This window comes from Enhydra lutris, unplaced genomic scaffold (assembly GCF_002288905.1).
Source record: "Enhydra lutris kenyoni isolate GAN:26980312 unplaced genomic scaffold, ASM228890v2 scaffoldscaffold24, whole genome shotgun sequence".
Taxonomy (NCBI): Eukaryota; Metazoa; Chordata; class Mammalia; order Carnivora; family Mustelidae; genus Enhydra; species Enhydra lutris.
Window position 1 is genome coordinate 14,417,659 of NW_019154108.1, and position 17,095 is coordinate 14,434,753.

The following is a 17,095-nucleotide window of genomic DNA, read 5'->3' on the forward strand; positions in this document are numbered from 1 at the left end:
GCTTGTATTTGTCATTTTGATAGAAAAACTTCGTGGATTTTCACACTTCATTAAGGTATAGTTTCTGTTTCACATGTTATTTGGACAATTTCATGTACTTTGGAAATTTCTATCTTTTTCCGGACAGTCAGAAACGTGTCTTCCTTCAGGGAAGTGAGGAGACTCATGGGATTCCATGGGACCCTCCAATTCATGATTATGTTTATACCTGAGCAGGTCCTCTCCGGATTCCCAAAGTTTCTATTCTGCCTCTTTTCCAATTTTCTTTATTTCTTTCCAACCATCACCCCTCCTTCTTTCAACAAGAGAACTTAACTCTTATTTTACTGAGAAAATATGGGTTAACAGGTAGGAATCCCCATCGTTTAATCTATAACAAATTCTGGCGCCCTCCCTACCCTCTCTCTGATTTATTCCCTTTCCTCCCATTTCATGGGTCCCTCTCTCTGCCCTCCAGTATGAGATCTACCCCTTTACCCGTTCTTCATCCAATTCCATCATCTCTTCCCAGACAGTGTTTACCTCTGCTGCACTTGCCACCTGTCCCCTTTGTTGATTTGTAAACTTTAAACTCCTTCAGGTCTTCATTTTGGTTTTGAATCTCTGGTTTCTTATTATTCTCTCTCTCTCCTTCTTAGTCAGAAATGTAGAAATCCACCAGTTTCTTCTCTGGCTCCTGCCCCTTTCTTAAACGTTGACATCCTCTCTCTACCCAGGATTTTATTTTTAGTGCTCTTTGTATTTTGTAATACATTGAATGAGATTTCCCCTAGATAACCTTTTTCACTCCCTGAACTTCTCCTGGTCTAGACACTGCTGACACCAATGTTGTCATTTCTGTTTCAAACCCCCTCCTAAATTACATACTGCCTGCGGAACCATCTCAACTTGGTATCCCACAAGCACCTCCAAATAATATGTACACAATTCCATTGATCAAATCCCCCTCCTCAGGTCTGCTCTCTTATTGTCATAAGTAGCATAATTGTCCACCCAAGTCAACCAAGCCAAACAGGGAGTCACCTGAGCCCCATCCGTTGTCTGCATATTCAGCCAGTGTCCCACACTGTCCTTCTCCGGTGTCACTCTCCTTTCTTCTGTGCCCCCTGCTGCAGCTCCTTATCATTTCCTCTTTGGTCCCCTACTATGGGCTCTCTGCTCTAAATGTTGGTTTGTTCTGTTTTGTTTTGTTTTGGTGAACCAAGCTTTTTCTGATCTCTAGCTTTCCCACATGCTCCCCACTATTCCTTCTTCCTAAAACACTTGTCCACTCTGATCTTAACCTTGTAAAACCCTCCTAAACACAATCATCAACTGAGCTCTTCCTTAACAACAAAAACAAAAAGTAGTTCTACTTATATCACTTGTGATTTAAAACCTCTAACAGACCTCCATTGTCCTTGAGATAAAGTTCAAATTCCTTAGCATGACATACAGATACTCTTGTCTAGAATATTCTCTTACCAAACTTCGGTCTACCTCTTTTGTTCTCATCACAGCAAATTCCTCCCATCTCTCATCTCTGTCATTCACAATGCTGCTTCATGCCACTATGATCCATGTCTCTGCTCAACTTTTTTTTTTCTACCTGCAATGCATCTAACTTCTCCTCCCCTATCCCTATCAAGCAAACCGACATCTGTTTATCTTTTTAAAATTATCTTCAAAATCACCTACTCTTTGAATCTTTTCCGTGCCACCACCCATCATTTAGAACTGATCACCTTTCTTTTTTGCATTCTTGCATAGGCTTCTTACGATGCCGTCAATGAACATATTTGGTTTCAAATCTATCTGTCTCCCTGTAGTAATAAACTTGTTACAGTTTTCCCCTTATTTTTAAATCCAAAAACCAATATGGCCATCCAGAACTCATTTTTAAGCATCGTGCAACCATTGGCAACATAAAAATTAAAAATTAGACTCTTGGCTCCAAGGAGCAAACATAAAGAAATGCATACATACAACACAAACACATACAACATAGCAAGTGTCCTGTAAGTGATATTTGCCATCTGTTTATCTCATGGGCACAGAGAAAGAACATTTAATTCAGTAAGATTAAACCACACACTCTTCAACAACCAATGAGTCAATGAAAAAAATCAAAAGAGAAATCAAAATATATTTTCAGTCGAACAAAGATGGAAAGGCAATATACTAAAACTTATGGGATGCACAAAAAACAGTTCAACTTGGTATCCCACAAGCACCTCCAAACAATATGTACACAATTCCATTGATCAAAGCCCCCTCCTCAGGTCTGCTCTCTTATTGTCATAAGTAGCATAATTGTCCACCCAAGTCAACCAAGCCAAACAGGGAGTCACCTGTATAGCTATAAATGCATGCATTAAGAAAAAAGATAGATCTCAAAAAAGACCTTAACATTACAGGGAACTAGAAAAAGAGGAAAAAACTAAGACCAAAGTAAGCAGAAGGAAGAAAATTATAAAGATTAGAGTAGAAACAAATGAAATAGAGAATAGAAAAATAGAATAGATTTTTTTAAAAAACTAATAGTTCTTTGAAAAGATAAAGTTGACAAATTTTTAGTTAGATTAACCAAGAAAAAGAGAGTGAATTCAAATAAAATTGTAATCGACAGAGGAGACATGATAACTGATACCACAGAAATACAAAAGATCATAGGACACTACTATGAACAATTTAGGCCACAAATTGGATGATTTATAAGAAATAGATAAATTATTAGAAATATACAACCTGGTAGGACTGAATCATAAAGAAACAGAAAATCTTTACACCCAATAATAAGTGAAAAGATTGAATCAGTTTTTGAAAACCTTCAAGGAAAGACTAGGACCAGATTATTTCTCTAGTGAATCCTCCCAAACATTTAAAGAAGAATTAACACCAATCCTTCTCAAACTCTCCCAAAAAACTGGAGAAGAAGGAACTCTCCCAAATTCATGCCATAATTCTACAATATTACCTTGGTACCAAAGCCGGATAAGGACAATACAGGGAAAAAAACTACAGGTCAATACCCCTGGTGAGTATAGATGCAAGGATTCTCAACAAAATACTAGGAAACAGAATTCAACAGCATACTGAAAGGATCACACACCACAATCAAGTGGGATTCATCGATGGAATGCAAGTATGGTTCAATGAATGCAAATCAATAAATGTGATATATATTACATTAATAGAATAAGAGATAACATTAACATAATCATCTCAATAGATGGGGTGGAGAATTTTTAAAAATTCCACATTCTTTCATGATAAAAACTCTTAAATTGGGTATGGAAGTAACATATCTCAACATAAAGAAGGTCATATACGACAAGCTCACCGCTAACAACCTATTCAATGGTGAAAGGTTGAAAGTTTATCCTTTAAGATCAGGCAGAGAACAAGGGTGCCCACTCCTACTCAACACAGCACCGGAAGTCCCAGCCAGAGGGCTTACCTGGCTTTGGTATCAAGGTAACGTTGGAGCAATCAGGCAAGAAAAAGAAATAAAAAGCATCCAACAAAAGGGAAGAAGTAAAATTGTCTCCCTTTAAATGACATGATCTTATATTTAAAAAACTCTAAAAACTTGTTTTCTGTGTTAAGGCAGAAATTTATTAAAATCAATTTATATAGTGTTTTCCAAACAACAAAAAAAGTACAGTCCTCATCAGAAGTGCTTTGAGAGGAGACAGAGTTCTCTGCCCTTCCCTGAAAAAATATTTCTGTTTATATTCCTGAAAAGGATGCATTTATTAAACCACCTCTTAGAAGTACAATCTCATTTAGATCTCCAAACCTCTGCAGAGAGTGAAGAGATTTTAACAAAGAGCCTCCTCCAGAATGTAATGCCTCATCACAGAGGTGTAATGCAAGAGACACATAAAAAGGGGCTCTGTCAGAGGAGTGCAGGTGATCTGATGGCCGAGCCAGAAGAGTCTGATGGCCCAGGCAGGTAGCCCCACACTGTGGAGCATGGCCAGCTAGGATTGCATGGCCTCCAAAGCTTCTTCCTACTCCTTATCTTCTAAGGCAGCTACTCCTCCTGGAGGTTTGGTCTCTAGAAGTATACGAGGCTCATTGTGAGGCGCTTTGCCAAAGGCTCCTGCTGTAATTTCAAAGAAAACTTTATCAATTCCACTTCTGCTCCTTCTTCCATTTCTTCCAGAACATCTATGCTTTCAAAAGTATCCTCTACTACCTCTTCCATGATCTCAGTCTTCGAAATCTCTATGGACAATTCCCGTATGGTGCCCTGGGTTGATGGGATCTTTCCAAGACTCTGAGTGGCCTTCATCACTTCTGTGTTCTTTTGCAGGGAAGGAACCAGCCATTTTCAGACCACCAGCTGGTTCTTTGTCCCCATGAGCACAGAGTTCATGTGAGCTTTGGATGCATAAAGAGTGCTCACGACATTCCTTGACCTGTCATCTCATTAGCTGGAACCATGTAGACATCCTTCTGACCCTTCTTGGCAACATCTTTCACAGATTGTTTCTCTCTTTCTTTTTTTCTTTGGATATCTCTCATTTGCTTATCTGCAGCTCTCATTTCCTTTTCTAATCAACAAGATCAACACACAAGAATCAACTGCATTTATATACACTAGGAACTATTTGAAAATGAAATAAAGACACCTCCCCACCCCAGCATTTAGAATAGCATCCCCCCTCACAAAAAAAAAAAAAAAAAAAAAAGTAAGGGACTAAATTTAACCAAGGAAGTAAAAGATCTGTATACTCTCAAACTATAAAAACTGATGAAAGAAACTAAAGAAAACACAAATAAATGAAAAGATATTCTGTGTTCATGGATTAGAAGAACTAACATTGTTAAAATATCCATACTAGTTAAAGTGATCTACAGATTCAGTACACCCCCTATTAAGATTCAAATGGTATTCTTTATGGAAATAGAAAAAAAAAAAATCCTAAAATTCATGTGGAAACATGAAAGACCCTAAATAACTAAGGCAATCTTAAGAAAGAAGAGCTAAACTGAATGTATCACACTTCCTGATTTCAAATTACATCAAAAAGCTAGAGTAATCAAAAAAAAAAAAATAGGCATGAAAACAGATACACAGGTCACTGGAACAGAATTGAGAACCCAGAAATAAAGCCTTGCATATATGATCAACTAGTATTTAACAAAGGAGCTAATATTACTCAATGGAGAAAAGACAATCTCTTCAATAAATGGTGTTGGAAAACCTAGATATTTACATGCAAAAAAAAAAATGAACTAGACCCTTAACTTACACTATTCACAAAAAGTAACTCAAAATGGATTAAGACTTAAATGTAAGACCTGAAACTATAAAAGTTCTAGAAGAAAACAAGGTGGCGGGGAGAGATAAGCTCCTTGACATGGGCTATAGCAATGGTTTTCTTGGATTTGACACCAAAAGCACAAGAAACAAAAGCAAAAATAAGCAAGTGGTACTTTATCAATCCAAAAACCTCTGGTACAGGGAAAGAAATAAAATATGAAAAGGCAATCTGTTGAATGGAAGAAAATATTTGCAAACCATGTATCTGATAAGAGGTTAATGTCCAAAATATATAAGGAAGTCAAATGCAATAACAAACTCCAAAAAACAAACAAAACCCAATAAGCCAATTGAAAATGGGATCGGGATAAGATATTTTCCCAAGGAAGATCTACAAATGGCCAACAGGTCCATGGAAAGGTCTACCACATTCATCACATCACTAATCATCAGAGAAATACAAATCAAAACCACAAGGAGCCATCACCTCACATAGGTTAGAATGGCTATTATCAAAAAGAAAACAAGTAACAAGTGCTAACCAGGATATAAAGGAAAAAGAATATACATATACTGTTGATGAAAATATAAATGGGAACGGCCATTCTGGAAAACAGTACAGAGCTTCCTCAAAACCAACAAACAAACCAACAAACCATAAAAATAAACTACCATATGATTTATTAATTCTATTTTGAGTATATAGCAGAAGGAAATAAAATCACAATCTTGAAGAGCTCTCTGTGCCCCTAGGTTCATTTTAGCTTTATTTACAATAGCCAAGACATGAAAACAACAATGTATCTATCAACAGATGAATGAAAAGAAAATGTGAGCTCTCTGTATGTGTATCTATATATATGCCATTCATATAACGGAATATTATTCAGCCAAAGAAGGAAATCCTGACATTTGCAACAACATGGATGAACCCTGAGGGTGTTATGCTAAATGAAATAAATCAGGGAAAAGGAAATACTGTATGATCTCACTTATATGCAGAGTCTAAAAAACTGAACTCATAGAAACAATAGATTGGTGGTTTCTAAGGATGGGGGTGTCTGGAGTGGGGATGTGTGAAGGTGGTAAAAGGATACAAACCTTCAGCTTTGAGATGAATAATATCTGGGATCTAATGTACAACATGGTGACAATAGTTAACAATCTTATACTATATACTTGAAAGTGGCTAAACGAGCAGATCTTAAAATTTCTCACCACATACACACACACATACACCCCCCCCCACACACAAAGAAGTGACTATGTAAGGTGATGTCTGTGTTAAGTAACCTTACTGTTGTAATCCTATTACAATATCTACAGGTATCAAATTATCATGTAGTACACCTTAAATGAACACAATATTATATGTTAATTACATCTCAATAAAGATGGGAAAAATTTTAAGCAAATATTAACAAGGGGGGAAAAAAGAAAACAAATGCAATAAGGCAAGAAAACAGGAAATGTATTCCCTATATGTATGTATTTTGTCCAGGATAAGGGGACAGGAGCCAGAGAGCTTCCCATTCCCTTCTTCCACCTCAAACACAAATAAAATATTATAATTCATCCCCTCTAGCACAACAGAGAAAATTGCTGCCTCCGGCAGGAACTACCATCCCCACTAATCTCTGAAACTGTACATTTTTGTAACTATTCGTAACAAATCATTGAATTAATTTCCTTTTTATTTCCTTATGAGAAAACTAAATTACTAATATTATCAAAATGTTCTCCCTCGCTGGAAAATTCTCCTGGTTCTAGTGTTTGGTTTATATGGTTCCATTTGGAGTTGGTTTTAGGACCCATGAATTTTTTTTAAAAGGAAATATTCAGTACTAAAGTTGGTCTAAGCGTTCTCCTCTCCATAGGATTTTTTTCTTTTTTAGGTTTCTCCTCTCTTCTTCTATTCACTCGCTGCTTTAATAGTGCTACTTTCCATACAGCACTTTCCATTTTCAAAATGTATCCAGACTTTTCAAAATAAATTCGGCCTCCCAAATACAAACCTTGGGGCTCAGATGGGCTATTGGGGGATACTCCCAAGGTTTTACAAAGAGTAGCTTACAAGCTTCTCTGAGCACAGCCTAAAGGAGATTGGGTTTACAGATATCTGGAGCACTTTTTTTTCCTCCTTTCTTAGACCGCTTGGGCTGCCATACCAAAATACCGCAGACTACGCGTAAACATAGGAGTTTATTTTCTTATGGTTCTGGAGACCTGGGAATCCAAGATCAAAGCACCAGCTAATCCTGTTCCTAGGGAGGGCTCTCTCCCGTGGCAGACGTGCAGACGGCAGCCTTCTTGCTGTGGTCTCACCTGATGGACAGGGAGCAGGCGCTCGCCGGTATCTCTTATTAGGCCATTAATCCTATCAGAGCAAGATGCCGCCCTAAGGACCCTATTTAACCTTAATTACTTCCTTTTACTTTAAGTACAGTCACACTGGGGATTAGGGCTTCACATGAATTTTAGGAGGACAGAGGCAGTCCAGAGCGCCCCTGAAAAAATCGTACTACAAGTCAGAATGGACAAACGCACACAGAAGCTATCCATTTCCTTAAGTCAATTACCCAGAGGCAGCAATTAACCGTGAAAACGGCGCAGCAGGTTGTGCGGCCGCCACTCGCCACTCGGAAGGTGGATACTACTTTCTCTTGTGTTTCAAAGCACTTTAGGAGAGTTCTAACTCTGCAGCCCTGAGAGCTGTCACCGTCTGGGCATTTTCACATAGATGAGATGTGCTCCTTCTGCCTACCTCCCGCTCCACGGGAGCCGCTGAACACTCCTTCAGGAGACAAGCCTCTGTCCTTGGGTGCCTCCCTCCCATTCTCTCTCCCTTCTCCCGGGACCCGTGCAGACCATGCTTCTTTCTCTCCAGCAGATCTCTCCCCTTTCGTCTCACTTGCAACCCTTCAGGATGTTGGAGACTCTCCACTCCCTCTGCAAAGTGCTATCCAAGATCAGGCGCCCCTGGCACCCCACCCCCACCCCCACCCCCACCACCGCTCCTCAGCCTCTCAGCTCTGTGTCTGTACACCTGCCACCAGCTTCTGCTGCCCTGTGGCCGACTCGGCTCCCTCGCTGTGGTCTGCCCTGCAGGGGGAGCTGGGAGAGGCTCAGGGTTCAGGAGGGGTTCTCCATCGTGGCGTGATCTCCCACATCCGCTGCTACCCATGAGTAGCGGTGGCGGGTGTGGGTCCAGGCCTTGCCCCTGGAGGCCTGCAAAACCCCCATCTTCCCCTAGGCCTCCTGTCTGCCAGGCCAGAGGACGGCAGAGAGCTGAGCACATCGGAGCCCCTGAGATGGGACTGGGTGAGGAGAGAAGCTGGCTGTTCTTCGCTTCTGCTTCCAGGCCAAAGGGAATGTCTACCAGAGCTTTCCCCTTGGTGCCTGGGGTAGAGCTGCACACAGGAGAAGAGAGACCTCACTCCTTCTTCTTTTTTTTTTTTTTTTTAAAGATTTTATTTATTTATTTGACAGAGAGAGAGATCACAAGTAGGCAGAGAGGCAGGCAGAGAGAGAGTGGGAAGCAGGCTCCCCGTTGAGCAGAGAACCCGATGCGGGGCTCGATCCCAAGACACCGAGACCATGACCTGAGCTGAAGGCAGTGGTTTAATCCACTGAGCCACCCAGGACCCCCAGACCTCATTCCTTCTTTACTGTGATTCTGCACCCCCCCTCAGCCCCCCCACCTTCTGTGTCTGGAAGACACAGAACTAGGCCCAGTGCTGGGGCACTATTAGCCACTACTCACTTCTCTGAGGAGAGCACACTATAAAGAAGCAGGAAGCCTAAAGAAAGAAAATAGGAGAACTTATAATAACATGCACAGTTTTGATTTATACCATCTAATTAGTCTCCTGTCTTTCCTTCTTTCTTCCTTTCTCTCTCTCTTCCTTCCTTCCTTTTCCCCCAAACCCCTCCCTCCCTCCTTCCTTCCATGGCCTTGGCTGTAAGATTTATTTTGCATAGTTTTTACTAAGTTTTCACTAAACCTATACCCATAACAAAAAAATCTGTCAGGCCAAAAATTAAAATGCAATCAGTTAAAGAAACACCTTAAGCAGATATTCCCCTAATTCAACACTTTGTTTCTTTTGTAAGCCACATGTTACTTTTGGGGGCCCCTGGGTCCCTCAGTCCAAGAAGCGTCTGCCTTCGGCTCAGGTCATGACCTCAGGGTCCTGGGATCGAGTCCCAAGTCAGGCTCCTCACTCAGTGGGGAGTCTGCTTGCCCTATTGCCCCTCGCCCTGCTCATACTCTCTCTCTCTCTCTCTCTCTCTCTCAAATAAATAAATAAATAAAATCATAAAAAAAAAGAAGAAAAAGAAAGTTACATGTTACTTTTAAATCAAGTCTGTAGGGCCACCGATATATGATTTAATGGGCTCAGAGTCCGTCAGCCTGGGTAGAATCCCAGCCCTGCCCCTTCTGACTATGCTCTTGACCAAGTTACTTAAGTTCTCAAAGGCTACATTTCTCCACCTCTGCACATGGTGATCATAATGCTAACTATCTCACTAGACTGCTGTGAGGCTAATCTTAATTGACACATGTAATGTATGTATGAAAAGGCCTGGCATCTAGTAAGTCTTTCACAAATACTGTGTAATATTATTATTATTATATTGGTCTTGAGTTTCTCTTGAGTGCCCACATTATCTGCCTAGAATTTCCCCAGGCAGGTGAGATATGTGTGTGTTGACTGGCCTGACTTACTGAGTTGCTTGGCCCAGGGGGGGTGTTTCAGAGTGGCGCCAACAAGACCTTGTAGGGCACCTGGGGGCACCTGAACCGTGAGGCATGTGGTGCCAGAGCTTCTGAGACACCACTGTCACGACCAGCGGCTGTCATCGGGAGCATCTGGGACCTCTTCCAGTTACACTTGAGACACCTCATGAAAACCTGGTGGACAACACTGCACGGTAATCTTCCCTCGTGAAGCAATGTTGTAATGCGCTTATAGAAAAATAACGGGCTCTAGTACACCCACATCTTCACATCATTTTCAAGGGCAGACTTGATTCCTTCCATCTTTTCATGTTTCAGCCAGGAGAGAGAGAACTTCACTCAGCTTCCTCAAAGCACAGCCCCTTCTGTGTGGGGCCTCGGCAGAGTGACGGAGCCGTAGATGCCTGTGGAATGGAACCACGAGGCTCACAGGCAAAATGAAGTAACACAGATTTAAGCAAACAAGGGAGCCGTTTCTCTGTCCTGACACTCCTCCAGGTCAATGGCTCCCATGCTTGCCTTCTCAGGTGGTCCCCCTGGGACCGCCTCACACGCAGCCGGAAGTGCAGCCCAGGCAGAGGGCCCCACCCTGGTTCTGCTCCAGAACATTCCCACCGGCACTTCAGCTACCTCCTCACTCATCCACGGCACATCAGAGCAACGGCTCACCCATGCACAGAGTCCCCAGAATCGACAAAAATAAACAGTAGCTTCTTATGGCAAGAATATTGGGCCATTTGCAACAACATGGATGGAGCTAGAGGGTGTTAATGCTGAGCAAAATAAGTCAGTCAGAGAAAGACAAATACCATATGATTTCACTCATAGGTGGAATTTAAGATACAAAACAAGTGAGCAAAGGGGAGAAAAGAGAGAGCAAGAGAGACAAATCAAGAAACAGACTCTTAACTACAAAAAAAAGGAACAACCTGTTGGTTACCAGAGGGGAGGTGGGTGGGGGATGGGTTGCATAGGTGACAGGGATTAAGCAGTGACGTATGGAAGTGTCGAATCACTCCATTCTACACTTGAAACTAATAGAACACCGTATGCTAACTAACTTATTAAAATAAAAACTTACGGGATGCCTGGGTGGCTCAGTGGGTTAAGTTTCTGCCTTCGGTTCAGGTCATGATCTCAGGTCCTGGGATCAAGCCCCACATCAGGCTCCCTGCTCAGTGGGGAGTCTGCCTCCCTCTGCCTCTACCCCTCCCTCACAACTCATGTTCTCACCTGCACTCTCTGTCTCTCAAATAAATAAATAAAGTTTTTAAAAAAAAAAAAGTAAAAAATTTTAGGACACTTGACCAAGGAGTCATGCTGAAATGTGCTTTGACAGATAGGCTTTAGGAGAACTTACCCTTCCTTTCCTCGGAAGCAATCGTTCCTCACGCCAGCCGAGCTCTGCCCATTCACAGAGCACATCAGCAGCTCCTTCTTCACATCCACAATGCACAGTAAGCAAGCTGCTTATATCGATAATAACGATAATAATAATAATAAAAACTTCCATCGAGAGTTTACGTGGTGCCAGTTCCGAAGCCCAGTGTCTCGTATGCAGGAGTTAAGCCGTCATTAACAACTCTGATGATCCCTGTGGAAAGATGAGGAAACCAACGCTCGAGTCCCCAACTTGTGCCCATTTTACAGATGAGAACTCCAGTGACTCGCCCCAGGAGGTGGTATTCCCAGGTCTAGCACCAAGTTCTCCAAGGCCCTTTCTAAGGCACTATACCACTTTCCAGCATCTCCAAGTCACCCATGGGGTCTGAGGCCCTTTGGGCACCACTTTGGGGGCTCATCGTCCCAGCCCGGAATAGGTCAGGCACAGTGGTCAGTCAGCCGTGCCTACAGGCCACACTTTGTGCACAGACACAAAGATGTCTCTTAACCAAAGGCAAAGGCCATGATCCCAGTTGGAAATGACTAACGGCGATCCTCTGCCTTTGAGGCCAGAGCTTGAATCTACAACTAGTTAGCACCAGTGCCACTGGCGTGCTGTCTACATAATGCGAACCATGGCATTTGGCAATGGCTCTTAAATTTGGCACACTCCACACTCCTCCTGGACCCACGAGATAACATAACCAAATGTTTTCTGATGCTGTAAGAAATGAGTGTTTTGCAGGTAGGAGGAAATGCAAACATCGTCTGTATAAGGGACTTGCTCCATCCAAACCCAAGGGCAAAATGGCTCACTCCTTCCCAACCCTTCAAAAGGTTAAATGGGAGCAAGGGCCCAGATAAATGGTCACAATACAAACAAAGTCATGTAAATAAAATGCATCTCTGATCTATGCAGGCTGGTGATGCCAAATATACCATCTGCACCATTTCTCATGATGAGTCGATTTTTTTCCCCTGAAATGTCCCAAGCAATGCAAGCATCATTTGATACTCTTGGAATTTTTTTTTTTTTTTTTTTTTTAGATTTCAGATCCACAGAGAATCAGTAGCATTTGTGTCTTTCTAGGTTAGCTTGGAGTTGGAAGAAAGAAAGAAATCGCACTAAAAAGGAATCGGGCACACAGCCAGGGCCTAAGAGGTGACTATGACTGTGATTTTTAGTGGGTTCTAGTTGCATCTACTGTCTAAGACTGCCCCCCTTGCCTTTCCCTCATTCACTTAGCGAAAGCCTTACCAGAATCTAATTACAGTGGGAGCTGTGTCAGGAACTACAGATGCAAAGATAGATAAAATACTGTGCTCACCTTAGATACTCCTTGTGCTGTGAGAATTTGCTTGGCACGATTTATGGATAACTTGGTGAGAAATACAAATTAGGAGTCTGTAAGCAGAATCCTATGTGGATGGAGCTTCTTAAAAATTCAAATGACTAGAATGTATCCCTTCGATTGCTAATCCATCTATAGCACGGCTCCCGCATTCTGTGTTATTTAAAAAAACAAAACAAAACAAAAATGAAACTTGTAGGTCAAGGGGTCAGCCAACATCATTTTGTAAAGAGTCCCATAGTAGATATGTTCAGTTTTGTTGCAACTATCCACCCCTGCGGTTGTAGCGTGTAAGTCGGCACAGACAGCAGGAGAATCAGAGGGCGTGGCTGTGTTCCCACAGAACTTCTCTGCTGCAAAAACATGCTGTGTTTAGCATGTGTGCTGTAGTTTTCCACAACCTGTTCTAGATGATTCTTACAGGCAACTAAGCTTCAGACCTACTTGCCTAGAAAACATGCGACTTCGGAGGGTGTGGGACCGACCCCACCACAGATAGGAAAAGAAGCAATACTGCTTTTCCCGCCCACATCAGAGTGCGGAAAACTTCCTTCAATGCAATCTCTCATTGTGTTGCAAACCATACAATGCTTACGTTGAATCTGATCAAATATTTTGCAGAGATCTATATCTAAGCACCCTTCTTGTTGGAGGTAGGGACTTTTACTAGATACACAGTCTACACCAAGAAATCTAAGTTTTGGGGCACCTGGGTGGCTCAGTGGGTTAAAGCCTCTGCCTTTGGCTCAGGTCGTGGTCCGGGAACCCTGGGATCAAGCCCCAGATGGGACTCTCTGCTCAGCCAGGGAGCCTGCTTCCTCCTCTCTCTCTGCCTGCCTCTCTGCCTACTTGTGATCCCTGTCTGTCAAATAATTAAATAAAAAAAATCTTAAAAAAAAAAAGAAATCTAAGTTTTTCTGAGATCGGGGGGAAAAAAGGGAGAATTCTATGATTATTAGATGTATCACTCCTTCTTAGGATCTGGTGTAGAAAAGAAACATAGAGCTCCCGAAAGACAGTTTTTAAATTTTAAGGTAGGGCTAAACTCTTAATTTATGATTATTATATTTGGTAGACTTAAGGAAAACAAATCAACTTTTAACTATAAACTATTTGATATTCTTTTAGTTCTAAGATTTTGAAATACACTTCATGCTTACTGAAGGGCAAGTTCACTTGAACACTTAAGAAATAACAACTTTGGAGCTAATATTCCAACTCTTGCATAATACCCAGTTTTGTGGGAGAAACAATAACAAAAAGTACTCATAGCCTAAGTGATAAATGCTATAGTCAGGGAAACCCAGTGACTAATTCTCTTTGTAGGGGGTGGGGGGTGGGGGGCATAGGGTGAAGGAGGCAGGGGCAGAGGACGGCCTCCGGGGAGTCCAGGAAGAGCCATAGGGAGGAGGCAGCATTTGAGCAGGGCCTTGAAGGGTAAGTAGGAGCTCTCCAGGCAAAGTGCAAAGGAGGGAGTATTATTTGAGCAAGCGCACTGAGTCAGGAAAAGCACTAAGGTTTAAGGAGTGTTGTCCAGGCTACTCTGACCTGAGGGCAAGATGTCCGGGGAATCAAGGTGGAAGTTAAAGAAAAGCTAACAGCCTGAGGGGAGGTCTGGGGTCAGAGAGCCCAGCGGCAATGCTAAAGCTTTGAGATTTCTTTTAATAGGCTAAGAGAAGTCGTTTGCATTTTAAAGCAAGGAACTGACCTAATCTTGTCTGAATTTTAGAAAAATTATCCTGAGCCGAGAGCAGAGCCGCCCTTGAGCCTGTTAAAATGTTCAAAATCTGACCACAAAATGAGGTGTAGTAAAATCTACCCCACCCACCCACCCCACCGTGCTCTACCCCTCCACCCCGAAGCTAAACAAATTCCCCAAATGCCAGGATCCTGGGAAAGTGTCTTCAGGGAGCAGGCCCTCATTGCCCCATTCCTTCTAGAAGGGGGCAGGGTACCCCGTGGGGCTTTGTCACCTTCCTCCCTGACAGCTACAGGTGGAGGGGAAAAAATGCAACAGAGCAAGCAAAACAAACCAACCAACAAACAAAAATCTTTTCAACAGGCTGAGAAAGAGACTTGACACACAGGCCCGGATTCCTATTGGAAAGACAGAGCTGGGGCTCTCCGGCTCTCTCCATTCAAACCAGCTCGAGATCACCTGCACAAAGGTGCTCAGTCTGTGGGTAAAATGCATTGGCCGCCAAGGCTTCCATCAGGCTTCCCCGTTTTTTGAGCTTCCTGTTTGTAACATCCTCAGTAATGGAATATGCCCCTTAGGTGTATCTATGATGAAGACACTCACTGTCCAGTCCTGTCTTAAACACATGCTTTCGTTCTCCTGACTCTCCATCCCTACCTCGAATGCCTTTCCCCACCGTACCTAGTGCTCCTTCCAGGGGCAGTGACTCTGGCCTTCCCTGCAGCCTCGCTGCCTTCTTTGCATGACCTCCACTCCCCATCTCAGAGCAGTTACGGGACTTCAAGGAGACCGAAGGAGGAAAAGCAGTGCCCTCTCTGTTGGAAAGGTGGCCAGGTGAGCAAAACTCTCCGTAGCGGAAGCTGGTCCATCCGTGGCAGGCCGGCAAGCACTTAATGAGGGCTTCTAAAGAGATTCTTTCAATAAGCATTTATTAACCATTGGCTGTGCCTGCGATAAAAACCCAATATGGCCCAGCAGTGATAAGAATTTGCTCTGCGGTGTCTCCCACTTCATTATAGAAGCTTCAAGATTTTTCTAAAATCCTGCAAGGGGAAGAATAAAATCCTTCCGGGTCACCTTTAGCACCAGAAAGGGGACCCCTCTCTCTGCCTCTGGTCAGCGGTGTCAGACAGGGTCTCCGCAGAGGAAAAGCAGCTGGCCTTGGGCCAGAGAGCAAGCCGCTGGTCTAAGGAGAGAGAAAACCTGCAGAAACACGGGCTCACTTGACTTGATCTATGGTCATGAAGCAACAAATTACCCGATGAGGATAAAACAACAGTTGTTGCTTTTTGGGGTCCCCCCCCAATTCTGCTTTCACAGTCATCTTTCTTCTCTGTTTCTAAAATTGATTTCATTCCCATTTAGCTAGAAGCCAAACAGAGCCCTTAGTCCGCTGTGTCCCAGTTCACTCTCCATCATGTCATTTTATTTTAAATTTAGAATCCAAATCCTTGTTTACATGTAAATAACTCGGTGTTATTTATGCTTATTTAAAAACAAATTAAAAAGAGGCCACTAATTATCAATATTGTTTGGTGTATACCATTTCCAGCAAAAGATCCTATTACAAGGGCTGGTTTTTCATTATTTAAAGAGAGTTTTTAGCTCTTTTTCTCTTGAGGGCTGGGTTTGGATAATTGAGCTTTAAAGAAAGACTGAAAACTCTTTGGATATAAAGAGAGGGGAAAAAACTGCAATGTTAAGTATAAAGTTGTCGTCCGCTATTGCCCTTCTCTTCAATAATGGAAATCCAGTTTAGTGCGCCATGCAAAAGAGCATCCTTATATTTTGAAATTGCAAGTGTCCAATTATGCACAAGGGTCAAGGCAGAATTGATGTGAAGGAGCTCAATTTTAAAATCCCTTTAAAAATCAGGACAAAGGATGCCATATTATTAAACTAAATGTTTAAAAATGAAAAGTATTATGTGTGCCACATGGGGGGAGATCAGATTTTTATTAATGCAAGTTTTAAATGCTGATTAATCCTCCCGAGAGTCAGTTTCCCAAAGCATTGGACTGTATTCAAGTCTTTTTCAAAACAGCACATCACTTCCATTATTCTGAATATTAATTGAACAACATTATAACTAAGGATACAAAGCAAGATTTAAAAACGATTACGGCTGTCAGTGCTTACATCTAAATAAGTCTTTGGAAATTCAGGCTTAGAAGGAAAAAAAATGTTGGAAATCGGTAGTAGAACAGCAAAGATCTCTCTTAACCTTTTTTTAAAAAAATGAATGTGATGCTTAGGAACTCAAGAAAGCTTCAGCGATGACTTGGTCTTAATGTATTTATCTGGGCAATTCTCAATCAGAAATCAGAGTTACTTCTGACTCGTGATTTGGGACGATGTCAAGGGCATTTTCTTGAGGGGAGAAGTAGGGGAGCCAAAGAATATTAGTAGTTGATAGAATATTTCCATTTCCTTGCTTTGTATTTCTAGTTCAGTCTCCTGTCCAAACTCAAAAAAAATCAAAGAATTAGCCAAATTTAATCAAATCAAATATTACTACGGTTTCAAAACAACTCATTAAGCTCCAAGTCAAGCACTACAAGTGAGTAATGACTTATTTTCACAATAACCAATTGTCGAAATTCAACCTCTTCTATCTTCCGAATCCAGTGTGGGTGTACATAAGATCCTCAGTTCCCCTCCAGAAG

At 42.0% G+C, this 17,095-nt stretch overlaps 1 pseudogene; it reads right to left on the reverse strand.

Moving 5' to 3' along the window:
- Window positions 1-3,803: 3,803 nt before the first annotated feature.
- Window positions 3,804-11,797, reverse strand: LOC111150642 (annotated as a pseudogene).
- Window positions 11,798-17,095: the final 5,298 nt, after the last annotated feature.